Source organism: Rhinolophus sinicus, chromosome 8 (assembly GCF_057876585.1).
Source record: "Rhinolophus sinicus isolate RSI-liver-muscle chromosome 8, RSI-T2T, whole genome shotgun sequence".
NCBI classification, from domain to species: domain Eukaryota; kingdom Metazoa; phylum Chordata; class Mammalia; order Chiroptera; family Rhinolophidae; genus Rhinolophus; species Rhinolophus sinicus.
This window is the reverse complement of record NC_142508.1, coordinates 9407962-9420676: the sequence shown is the minus strand read 5'-3', so window position 1 is coordinate 9420676 and position 12715 is coordinate 9407962. Positions and strand designations below refer to the sequence as shown.

Below are 12715 nucleotides of genomic sequence, written 5' to 3'. Positions count from 1 at the left end.
GGGTTGGCTACATTTAAAAGTAAAGTAACTTATTTATCCATCCATCCATCCATTCATCATTGTTGAGTGTCTACTATACACATCCGGTAGTTGCTAAGACCTCAGAGATAAAAGAGACATTCCCTGTCCTCAGTGGGCTCTCACTATAAAACAGATAAACAAGTAAATATGAAATTGTAACACAATACGCTAAGTGTGCCGTGGGGGGAAAACACAAAGAGATGTGGCAGCCTGTGGCAGGGACATCTAATCCAGGCTGGGGGTGATCAGGAAATGTTCACTACTCAAGGACAGACAAACGTTGAAAGAAATTCTATGTCCTTCACTGTCCCCATTTATGAAATGCTACAACTTTTACTTTGCAAGCAGTATAAGGAACTTTTACTCCCGCCTCCAGGAGAGGCGGAATAGATAATAGATACAGACAGAGAGAGAAAGAGAGACAGGCACAGGTGTAAACATACTATGTAGACATAGATAATAGATATTAGGGTTTTGGTTTCTCAGGTTATAAGAAACAAGCCAAATAATCAAGGTAGCACTTACTAGTGAATGAGGCGGGGGTGCGTATCTTTAAAGGGGATCGAATGAGACAGTGGCAAAATCTCTAGTGTTACCCACAATCACAAACATTGATTAAGCACTCCAGACGGTGTGTTAACAATATTGCAGGTATAAAGAAAAAACTGATAAATCCTGTGATAGAAAATTACCGACAAGTTCTTGATGAATTTTTGTTTCCATTCTTATTTCAGGGGTGATTCATCCTCCTTTCTGGTTAAGAGCAATCAGCAGTCACTCCTAATGATCAGTAAACAAATGTTTGTAAAACACAAAGAATCTCTTTCAAATTGAACCCAAATGACAGGTAATTTTTGTGTGACCTGAAAATTGCAGCATTAAATATATCTGTAATAAGTTCAAATATTGTTCATCGTCTTTACATTCCTGATATATAACTTATAAACTTTTTTTGCCTGTAGATAACTTACAACCTATTGAGTCTGTAGATTTAATTAAATTGTGAGTCCTGCCTCGTAATTTTATTGCCTCACAGATTTGTTCCTTTATAGGTCTTAATTAAGAAGTGAGCATTAAGACCAGAGGGGTTTGAAGTTTTTATTTTGCTTTCTACTTGCAAAAAAATGCTGTAAAATACCATTGAATATCTTTCTGCATAGTATAGGAGACAGAGTTCCAAATTCCCAGCTATCTTTTGCTTAAGTACTTAAAAATAGGAAATAACGTCAAGTTAGCCTTACTATTCAGGGCCAGGTATGGGAAAGAAGTTTGTATTCCCATACGTTTGAGAAAGAATAGCTTTAAAGATGCTTTTAACAAACATACTTTAAAAAAATTACCTTCGCACGTAGTAACAAAAATAAGGTGGGTTAATAATTTTTTACTGAGGTCTGTTTCACGTAAAGCACTGTGTTGGGTGCCATGGAGAAAAAAGAAAGAAATGTACAAATGGTTCCTGCTTTTAAGAAACTTATCATTTATAAGAGCAGAAACAGCGAGCAAAGGGTTAAGCATGAGGTACACAGGGAAGCCTGGAAAGCCAAGATTTTCAGAAAACTTGGAGAAAAGGACATTCAATCCAGAACAAATACAGAACTGCAGCACAGACTTACATAAAAGGTGCAAGGAAGATTAAAGCGTAGGATGAGCTGGGTCTTGCCAAAATAAGTTAAGGACAACCGAACGGACTCTTTCATCTATATTTAGAGTCAGAAAAAGAACAAGGAAGGTATCGGCATGAAGCTTGGGGCAGATGGTGTAATATTGACAGATGATAGAGCAAAATTGTTCAACATCTATTTCGTTTTTCTGTTACAAGATGTCTTTGAGGTAGCAAATACTCTGCTAAAAAAGACGACACGTGGGACTCAGTATTGATTTGACCCACTTATCTGTAGCAGGACGGGGAAGCCAAGAAAGGTTCTCTGTTTGAAACTAGACTTAGCTTCTTTTCATTTTATTTTTTTAATTATTTTTTTCAGTTACCGTTGACATTCAATATTATATTAGTTTCAGGTGTACAGCCTAGTGGTTAGACATTTATATAATTTATGCTTCTTGTAAAGCTTAGTATCAAAGTATAGGAGAGGGGAGGGCAGCTGGTGCTAGAGAGACAGACCCAGGCGAAGACGCATGAAGGGTCGGTCAGTTGGCCCAAAGGAAACAGTAAAACCAGATGACGGTGCCAAGAAAGCTGTTGGCATTGGGACCAGAGACAAGGTGGCAGAGAATGGGAACCACTCGTAGAGCTAGTATTTACGTGCAGGAACTATCCTAGATGCTTAGTACACGTCCCTCATCTAATCCCCTCAATAACCTTAATAAGAGCCGTATTACGCTCCTGGGACTTTTCTAATGTGGAAAATAAGACAGGCCTGAGGTTACGCCGCTAGCAAGAGGAACGGGTGAGATTTGACCCCAGTTCTGTCTGACTTCAATCCATGTCTTTCCTCCAGGTACTGATGACAGCAAAATCATGTGGAATTCAGGGGGTAATGAACTCCAGAGTACGAAGCGCCCCTCGGCATCAAAGAATTCTGTGAGCAGCGAGGAGGGCCCAGTCATGGGACTGGAGCTTAGGGGTAGGGTGACTTTCCCTGGGCAACAACTGGCGAGAACGAAGTCAGGTACTTGGCCTAAGTTCTCTTGGAAATATCCAAAGAATGACCTAATCAGAGAGACTAGGACAGAGGCCAGGAATTTGAAACACAATTCAAGGAAGGATGGCTTGCTGTCGAGCTGCTTAAGTGCTTCCTGCCAAGATTCGTGCAACACGGGAGAATGGGAAAGGGAATTCTCAGGATTACAGCTGAGCAGAGGTCTGGAGAACACCCTGTCAGATGGCAGAGGGGGACAGAAAGACAGGAGGACAAGAGAAAGGCCTCCAGGGATTAAAAAAAAAAGAATGAAACTGATAGATTGCTTGAAATGGTCTTTTTAACCTTGGGGGTGGGATGGGGGCGGAAATGATGAGAGCGTGACAGACAGATACGTTGGAGCACTTGGGGAAGAGTTAATTTAAAAAGCACTTAGAAAAATAAGTAAATAAAAAAATAGTTGACTTCAACTTTAGCACGAACTGAAATTGTAAGAGACAGGGACCCATCAGCATATGATGGAGACGTGTAGGGAATCCTGTTTAAACTCTGGCTATTGATTCTCTTAAATGCTGCAAAGAGGAGAAGAGGGGGTGGATGGAGTGAAAGAGTTAAATTCTCCATGGCATTAACAGGTCGTCGATAGGTGGTGTCGAAAATTGAGAAATTGAGAAATTGCCAGATAAGCATTGTATTTAGAAATACAAGTTAAATGACGGAAAAGTGGCAAAAAGAGTTCAAAGTATTAATAGTTCCAGCAGAGAATGGCTCCCGGTGGCTGGGAGGGGAGTAGTGGGTAGGAAAGATATAATGATGTCAGCAGAGAACTACTTTTTTCATTGCAAGTCACTTCGTACTATTTGATTTATTACTTATATCCTTGTATTATTATGACAAAATCGCTATGGTTTTTCAAAGCAGATGGGGTCTGATGGATTGAAAAAGAGAACGGGAAACCACATCAAAAGTAATTCAGAGGAGCTTCAAGCTCCGGAAAAGACATTTAAAGAAAAGGAGTGACCCATGGGACAATTACCAGGATAACTCATGAAAGAACTTTGGAACCACGTGGAACAGGTATAACCCTCCCTTCTCCTCCTTAGAAACAGAGCTGCTGGCAGCAGTGGCTTTTCCCTAGGCCAATAGTTGTCCAGCTACTGGGCCTGTTTGGGGGCTTGTTAAAACCACATTGCTGAGCCCCACCCCCTGAGCTTCACTGGGTCTGGGGTGGGGCAGAGAATCTGAATTTCTATCAAGTTTCCAGGTGAGGCTGCTGTAGCTGGTGTGGGACCGCAGTGAGAGCCACGGATCTAAGCTGACACGAGAACTGCTCTTTAAAGAAAATGGGCAACATGCCTAAGGGGGGCTTCTAATGAGGGTGCTGAGGGCTGGGAGAGAAACACAGCAGAGCTTGAGGTAACTCAGGCCTCCACCACAGATGCCAGGAAAAAGAAGGAAGATCAGAAGGAGGAGTAAAAGACAAGGACAGAAATACACCAAGGTGCTGTTCTCCCAGGATAAAGCCTTCTTACTTTGATAACTGAGGGGTCCGCAACCTGCTGGCCTGCTACCCACATAGCTGCCCCTGAGAATGCCAGCACACACTCCTCACCCACTTATCTAAAACCACAGTCAGGCCTCCCATTCGGGGAAGAACCATGTCGCTAAACAGCAGCAAAGGCCCAAACCAGCTGATAACTAATAAACAGAATGTATGGTTATACATGTGAAGCGACAAAGAGGAATGGGAGGAAAGTCAACAGAATAAAAGAAAAGGACAAAAATGAAAAAGAAACAACTAGTGAGTTGTCTTTAGTTATTTCGTCAGACAACTAATACCACAGGAAGCATAACTCAGGAACGTAAGAGAAGTACGCCTTTTTCTTAATTCTAATGAGTAATCTCAGAGAAACTTGAGAGAAAATTTCAAGCAACAAGAGCAAGCTGCTAGGAAAAAGAACGCTTCATAGCTCCTTTATAGCTCCTCACAGAATTTGAGGGACCTGAAAACCATGACTGCAGAGTTAAAAAAAAAAAAAAAAAAAAGTGAATGAGTGGAATAATGAACAAAGGTAAAGGCCAAATTGGTGATCTGGAATAGAAACCTAAGGACATTTTCCAGAACATTATGCAAAAAGACAAGGAAACTGAAGAGAGGTAAGGAAAATTGAGACATAGAGGATGAAGGAAGTCCAATGTCCATCAAACTGAAGTTCTACAAGGAAAGAAAATAGACAAGGGGGAAAAAATCAGAGAAACAATAAAGGAAAATCACCTACGCTTAAGAATGAAATGAATGATTTCAGAGTGAAAGGACCCACTGAATGCCAAACCAGAACAGTGTAACAAGACCCATAGCAATGTGCATCCTGATGGAAATCTGGAATAAAGTTCAAATAAAAACGTGTATGTGTGTTAAAAGTTTCCAGAATGACAAAGCATGTTACCTACCAAGGAATAAAAATCAGTCTGACTTCAGACGTATCAACATTGCTAGATGTGTGACTGTCTTCTAAGCAGCGCCAGCTTCATAATTTGCAGGGCTTAGTAGAAATGAAAATGTGGGACTTCATGATCAAAAATTATTAAGACTTTCAAGATGGCAACAGCAGAACCGTAAGCCAAACAGGGCCCTTCTAAGCATAGGGCCTTTTATTTCCTTCGTACTTTCTTTACTTCCAGGTCATTCCAGCTACCAATGTGTGTAGTATTTCATGCCACTTTCTTTCTTGGAGTGCACAGGCCTCATGGCAATGAAGGCAGCCTTGCTTCCAAATTCTGAAAAGCAAAACACTTTGAACCTAAAATTCTATACTTAGCCAATCTGGCAATTAAGTAGATGGGCAAATAGAGATGTTTTTAGACTTATAAGAATTTAGAAAATGCACTTGACACCTACCCTACGTGAAAAAAAGTATTTAAGTAGCTTTTTTTTTTTAAAAAAGCAGAGCTTCCAGAAAAAGGAACCAGGACTCCAAGAAATAAAGTGGCTTGAAATACCAGAAACAGTGTTAGCTGAGAATGACCTAGAAGTAAAGGAAGATAAAAAGAATTTAGGGGATATATTAGATATTGATGCATAAGTGATTTTTCTTTAACCTTCAAAGATTTAGTGACGTTGGATTACATTCCTTCCCTATAGAGCGAATCACTGTCAGTTAAATGGTGAATAATATTTAAATAATTATAATATTGTAATGGATTTTGAAATGATTTTTATTCTTAGAATCAATCTATAGTTGAAACAGAAAACGATAATTGTGTGACAGAACAGAATGTAAATATCATCACCTTTGCTAATGTAAAAAAAAGTCTAATAAAGAAATGAGAGGCAGATGAATAAAGAAAACGAGAGTATGCCAATTTTCTTATCTATCATAGCAGAGAGTCAACAGGATCTGCCTGAATTTGATAAATCCAGAAATGAAAGTTTTACTGTTTTACTTGAAGTTATAAACTTATAACATAAGGGAACTGAAATAATATATCTAATAAAAACTGGCTAGGAAATATAGGAGGCATTACAGATGAACTAAACCCTTTACTTTCCTAGCAGGGAATTAATAGACACTTTCTACATTGATAAATCAACAAACAAAGGTATAAGCAACTTGTTTGGGGTTGTGAAAACCACCATAAAAATTCTAAACAGGAAATCTTGACAATGGAGACTTCTGGGAAGTGGGATCGAGGGAGCAGTTTGAGGAGGGGAGTGTGATGGTTATTTCTTTATTTTATACCTTTCTGTATTGTTCTAATTTTGCTACTTGCATTTGTTATTTCTATAATTAAGAATGAGTTGAGCAAGAAAGGAAATGAGAGAGAGAGGGAGGCATTAATCAGTAGGAACAAATAGAGCTCAAAGAACTTGACTTTTTTTCCTGATTTCCTGGTGGCTGGACTGGTAGATCAAGAGAACTAACTAATTACTACCATGTCTCAGACCCTCTTCTATGAGTTGGGGGTACGGCAATGAACTTTAAAAAGTAAAATGAAACAAAAAACTGTCCTCATGGAACTTGCATCCTAGTGTAGGAAGCTAACATCCCAGGGGATAAGTTCTAGAGAAACCTCAATTAGGGAAAGGTCAAGGGATGCCTGGGTGTGGGGGCTTATGTGTGGCAGTTTTAGATTGGGTGGCCAGGGATGGCCTCATTGAGAAACTAATTAAATGACAAAAAGACATGAAAGTGATGAGGCAGCAGTCATTTGGATACCTGAGGGAAAGTATGCCAGACAGAACAGCCAGTGCAAAGGCCCTGGGGCAGAAGTGTACCCAGTAAGTACAAGAACAGCAAGGAGGCCAAACTGGCTAGAATGGAGAAAGCAAAAGGGAGTGTTGTAGGGGATGATATGAGAGAGGTAAGGGGTTCGGGGCAGACCACACAGGTCCTATTGGCTCTTTGAAGGACTTCGGTTTTTATTCTGAACATGATGGCCAGAGAAAGCCCTGAGATACAGTAGATAGAGCACCGCGCTCCTGAAATTGACATGCACTTGCATGACCTGGGATCACGTGAGGCTGCAGATGCTGATTCAGTGGACCTGAGGTGGCCACTGAGATTCTCTAGCTTTTACAGGCTCCCTGATGATATAATGCTGCTCGTCTGAGGACCACACTGGGAGTAGCAAGGGTCGCTCACCCCAGCAGAAATAAGCGTCATGGACAGCTTTTGATAGAGGGGGACAAGCTTTTAAAACCAAGCACTAGAGACTTGACCTATTTGGTCTGGGCATAAAATGCCTAAAGAATGAGGGGGGTTGCTCATTTCGAGACCTCCAGTCAACAGCCAGTGAAGAGCTGAGTCCCTCAGGCCAACAACCTATGAGGAACTGTATCCTGCGAACAACCACTTGAGTGAGCTTGGGAAAGAATCAAGCCCCTTATCAAGCCAATTACAGCCCTATCAGACACCTTAATTGCAGCCTGTGAGAGACCCTGAGCCAGAAAACCCAGCTGAGCCACAGTGAGGTTCTGTGACATTTTGAAACAATAAATGTTTGTGTTTTGAACCGCTAAATGTTGGACTAATTTGTTACACAGCAATAGAAAATTAATACACCATGCAAATTTCATTATTAATACACAGGGCACTTATAAATTCTATATATTACATTATCAAGCATATTCTTGACAGGCAAGAACTTCTGCTTTAACTAAGCGCTGATGACAACCAAATCGTCCCTGTACAAATTTACATACCTGATGATTGTAAGAATTTTCCATGGACTAGCTTCTGGCTCCATACATTTAAAAACCTAGTTCCTACTGCTGCATTCACATATTTCATATAAAGTCCCTAACTTGAGCCCGGCACCTTCACATAACAAAACAGGGTGAATCAGCAAAGTGGGCAGCTTGAGTGTGCCTGGGCCACAGCGGTGTGATGCAGCTGGCTCATTCCGGCTCACAAGATGCAGTTGTTAAACATGGACACTATGAAAGATTAAATCATATAAACTTACAAAGAAATAATACTAAAAGCAAAGATAATAAATACTCAAAACTCATCATTTCCCAATTATTTCCACCACATTTTACTATTACTATGTGCTTAACGTTATTTACGTCTGTTGTATTTATAGGATGCAAATACTATACAATGGTATATACTGTTCCCAACTCTGCATGCAGTGATGTCACACTGACAGCTTGAAATAGGCCATGGTGGGAATATTTACACCATAGGAATCAGCACTCGCTACTGATCTAGTTGTTAAACATTTACGGTGCACCACTGCCTGGTAGCCAGTCCTGGTAGCCAGGACAGCGAGCCACAGCATAAATATACACAGATCTGAAGACAAGCTACTTAAATAGGTGCCACAAACTCCAAACAAAATGAAACCTCAACTTAAATTTCCTTTAGCTGGATGCCAAAAGTGCCTGTGGCCACTCCTACATCACTCAACAGGAGGGTAAGTCTGATGGAGAGGAAGTCACAGCAAAAAGAGACAGCAGTTTTAACTAAGTAGAGTTCAAATATCCTTTGCAATTATTTTTTAAAGCAATATTACATGAACAACGTGCTAGGGCACCTCTTCACATTGGAAGAAGCTCCAGCAAGTTAGGGGCCCTGAAACTTAAGCTTCGCGAGCTTTGTGGTAAATCCACCTTTGCTCCAGAACTTTCTGTGTATTCCTATTGCCCGTCAATGGCTCCAGTTGACACCACGACTGAGGGAGACGGGGCTGGGGGACAGTAAGAGCACTTGTGTCTGACATGTTTCTCCAATGCTCTGCTCCGGTGCTACTCTGGCTTCTGAAACACAGCGCTTTCCTCTCCAATCCTCCGAGCTAAAAGCAACTGCCTTGTCCCAAAGCTTTCTTATTCTTAGCTGCCAAATCTGTATTCGTTTGCTAGAGCTGCCACAACAAAATACTGTGACTGGGAGTCTTAAACAACAGACATTTACTTACACTCCTGAAGGCTAGAAGTCCAAGATCAAGATGTTGGCACGTTTGGTTTCTCCTGAGGCCTCTTTTCCTGGCTTAAGATGGCTGCCCTCTTGCTCCCTCTTCCTGTCCCTCTGTGTACACACGCCCCCTGGTGTCAACCTGCATGTTCAAATTTCCTCTTCTTATCAGGACAGTTTGGATTAGGGCCCACCCCCAAAGACCTCGTTTTTACTCGTTTTAACATAATCATCTCTTTAAAGACCTCATCTCCAAATACAGTCACATTCTGAGGGACTGGTGGTTAGGACGTCAATATATGAGAATATCCTTTCTAGAGAAACTAAGCCTCAGCCTCTTCTCCTAACATCAACAGTAAGAAGACTACTAGAAAAGGACTGATTTATCAAAATGGAAAGTAGAGCGTTAAGTATTTTTTAAAAACTGCCATTCTGTTACGTAATTATTCAATAGAGATTCATAGAGACTAGGGAGCCAAAGGAGAGCTACAGGGAAGCAGGTTTTAGTTTCGTGTGAAAGTGCTGTGTAGAAGCGGTACTGCCTGGTACCCAAAGAGTCTCCATCACCTGATGACATTCAAACAGAACTCAGTTGTCAGAGAATCTGGAAAACCAGATAAGGTTTTGAATTAAATGATTTTCAAGACTCCGCTAACCCCACAGTCTCCAATTTTCTCACAATCACGATGGCAAACACACCGCTAGATTTAACAAGTCTTTTACTGTAAAAACGTAGAGCAAGTTATAATTCAAAATATACTTTATAACTTGGAGCTATTGCTACGTAATTTTCCTTTTAAAATTGTATCTGGAAAAGATCTGAAATGACTGAAAGGCAAAAAAAATTAAAAAAAAAAATTCCCAAAGTTCCAAGATTTGAAATTCAAGAAAAAATGTTCCAGATCTCAGCATGAAATGATCCAAAATAGGCAATATAATTTTCACATCTTTTGGAATAATACTGAGTCATACTGCCCACCCACAGCTTACAAAAATAACAGAAATCCAATGATTCAAGCAAGCTACACTCTGCCATTGTCTGAAGCAAACATTTGAGTCATTCAGGAAAATGAGGAGCAAAGTCCCATCAGTGACAAAAGTTTAAATTCCACGTCCTAAGGGAAGTTTTGCAACGAGTTCTTTACAGCCCCAAACATACATTTCTTCACACCCTGGAATACCTAGGGCAAGAAATTGCCCTCTTCCCATTTGAACAAATTGGCAGGGCACAGCCACAAGGTCAGGGATCAGTGATTAGGACCCAATAAACAGTCCCCAGGTGAGGAAAAACAGCCTGGGACCAAGGGCGAGAAAGGCTTCCTAGGGACCCTCACGCCCCACAGGGCAGAAGGAGGCCACACCTCATCCGCCCTCTGAGTTCCCTTCATCTCCCAGACCTTCTCTGTCTTTCTAGACTCAGAAGCAGCAGCCTAGCCCTCCCCACCCCCGTGATTATATAACCCCTGCCCCCCTACCCCCACCCCCCACCCCCTACCCCCCCACCCCTCCAGCCCACACCCCCACCCCCATCTTGCCAGCCCCGTCTATGCCCTATCCCTCTTCCTGGCTTGTGCATCCTTCTCTCCTGCTCCCCATTTACCCCTTTCTCTCTCTTTCTACAAGCCCAGTTTTCCCTGTGCGCGGCCAAGCAGAGTGTCTGATGGCAATAACTGCGTTCAAGAAATGTCTGATCCAGAGTAAATGACAACGGAACCACAAGCAATTCTAAACAAGCGGCTCCTGAGCTTGTCACTCCTAAAGGAACCAACTTAGCTGTCCCCTTCTTCCACGAGGAACTCTAGTGCCTCCATTTCCTCATTATCCATCACTCTCCATCCCTCATATTCTGGTCTGTACCACAAGGACATTACTGAAATGGCTCCCGGAATGGCACCAATGGCCTCTTGATGCCCAGTGAGGGGTCCTTTCCCATCTTCGTTCTGCACAATCTCTGCAGCACGGGACAGCGATGGTGACCCTCTGTCTAATGACTCTTCTTCACCTGCTGTGGCGACCCTGGTTTCCGCAGCCATTATACCATAGAATGTCTGCACAGCTCTTTCCCTGCATTGCCTTCTCCTTGGTCTGCTCTTCTTTGCTGACTCCTCTTTCTTTCCACCCTCGAAATACTGCAGACCGCCCCCGCAAGAGCCCCCTTTGGAGCCTTCAAGCCCCACACCTGGTACAGCGAATGCCCCAACCCCCAGCTCCCAGCTCCATCTCCGCTGCCTCCAGCCTCCAGCGCCTCCTGCCAACCTCAGGTGTTCCTCTTTGCTCCCAACCTTGGCCACTTCGCTTCCTTATTCCTATTGCAATCATCAGCCCTCTGTCTTCTGTGATTTTTATTTAGGCCTTGCCACCCCACCTTCGACACCCTCATCCTCAGTCCGATGAATAGGAAACAGTCTCTACCAGGCCCTGGGAATTCTGTGTTTAAGATTATTTTTTCTCATAGACCCCATCCCTCCCATCCCCTCCTCCTTCCTACCACACACCTGGAGTCTTGCAGTCCCACCCCCGGAACTGTCTCCCAAGTTTCAGCCTCTCACACCTCCAATTCTGCTTGAGGCACCTTCCCGTAGCTCCTCACTGATCCTATCGCCCTGCTCATGACACTTCAGTGGGTCCTCATCCTCCCCTGAATAAAACAATGTTTTGTTTTGTTGACAAATCCAAAAATCTGCAGGGTCAACCGGCAGGCTGTCTTTGCTGCTGCAGCGTGAGCCCAAAGACAGCCTGCTGGCCCAGTCCCTCTTCCTGCAGAGAGGTCCGTCTCTGTCCTGAGGCCTTCAACTGATTGCGTCAGGCTCCCCCACAGAATGGAGGACAATCTGCTTTCTCAAAGTCCACCCATTTCAGTGTCAATCCCATCTAAAAAGTACTGCCTTAGTTGGCTTATGCTACTATATCAAATACCACAGGCTGGGTGTCTTACACAACAGACATTTACTTCTCACAGTTCTGGAGGCTGGGAAGTCCAAGATCAAGGTGCTGGCCAGGCTAGTTCCTGGTGAGGGCCCACTTTCTGGCTGGCAGATAGATGCCTTCTTGCTGTATCCTCACAAGCCAGAGAGACAGAAATCATCTCTCTCATGTCTCTTCTTATAAGGCAGTAATTCCATCATGAGGGCTCCACCCTCCTGACCTAATGACCTCTCAGAGGCCCACCTCCAAACACTACCACACTGGGGATTAGGGCTTCAACATATGAATGTGGGGGGACACAAACACTCACTCCATAGCAAATACCTTCACAGAAACCTCTAAAATATTTGGGCATTGTGGCCTGGCCAAGTTGACACACGAGATTAACCATCATAGCCTCTCCAAACTCTGACGTCAGCTGCCTCAACTCAGACAGCAACTGGCTCCATCTCAGTTCCTCCTCCCTGCACCGCAGCTCAAAACTCTCTCCAGGTAGTCATCTGGGGGAATCTCACGGTGCCCCTCATTTGTTTCTAGTGTTTCACGTACCACTGTCTTGCATTGCCTGCTGTCCAATGTCTGAAGACTCTACTTTCCTATATTTTGCTGGTTTTTTCAATTGTTTTACTTGGGAAGGTAATCATGGTTCCTGTGGTTCTATTATGGCCAGAAGCAGAAGTGTGTCTCCACATCATGCCATGAAGACTGCTTTGGCCATCCAAGTGATCGATAATATTATAAAATAGCATTTGTATT

At 42.7% G+C, this 12715-nt stretch overlaps 1 long non-coding RNA gene across 1 annotated transcript; it reads left to right on the top strand.

Moving 5' to 3' along the window:
• The first annotated feature begins 691 nt into the window (after positions 1–691).
• LOC141567581 (uncharacterized) lies at positions 692–7569 on the top strand. Its single transcript, XR_012490348.2, has 3 exons — positions 692–868; positions 2478–2648; positions 3540–7569. It is a non-coding gene; the product is annotated as an uncharacterized LOC141567581 (long non-coding RNA).
• Positions 7570–12715: the final 5146 nt, after the last annotated feature.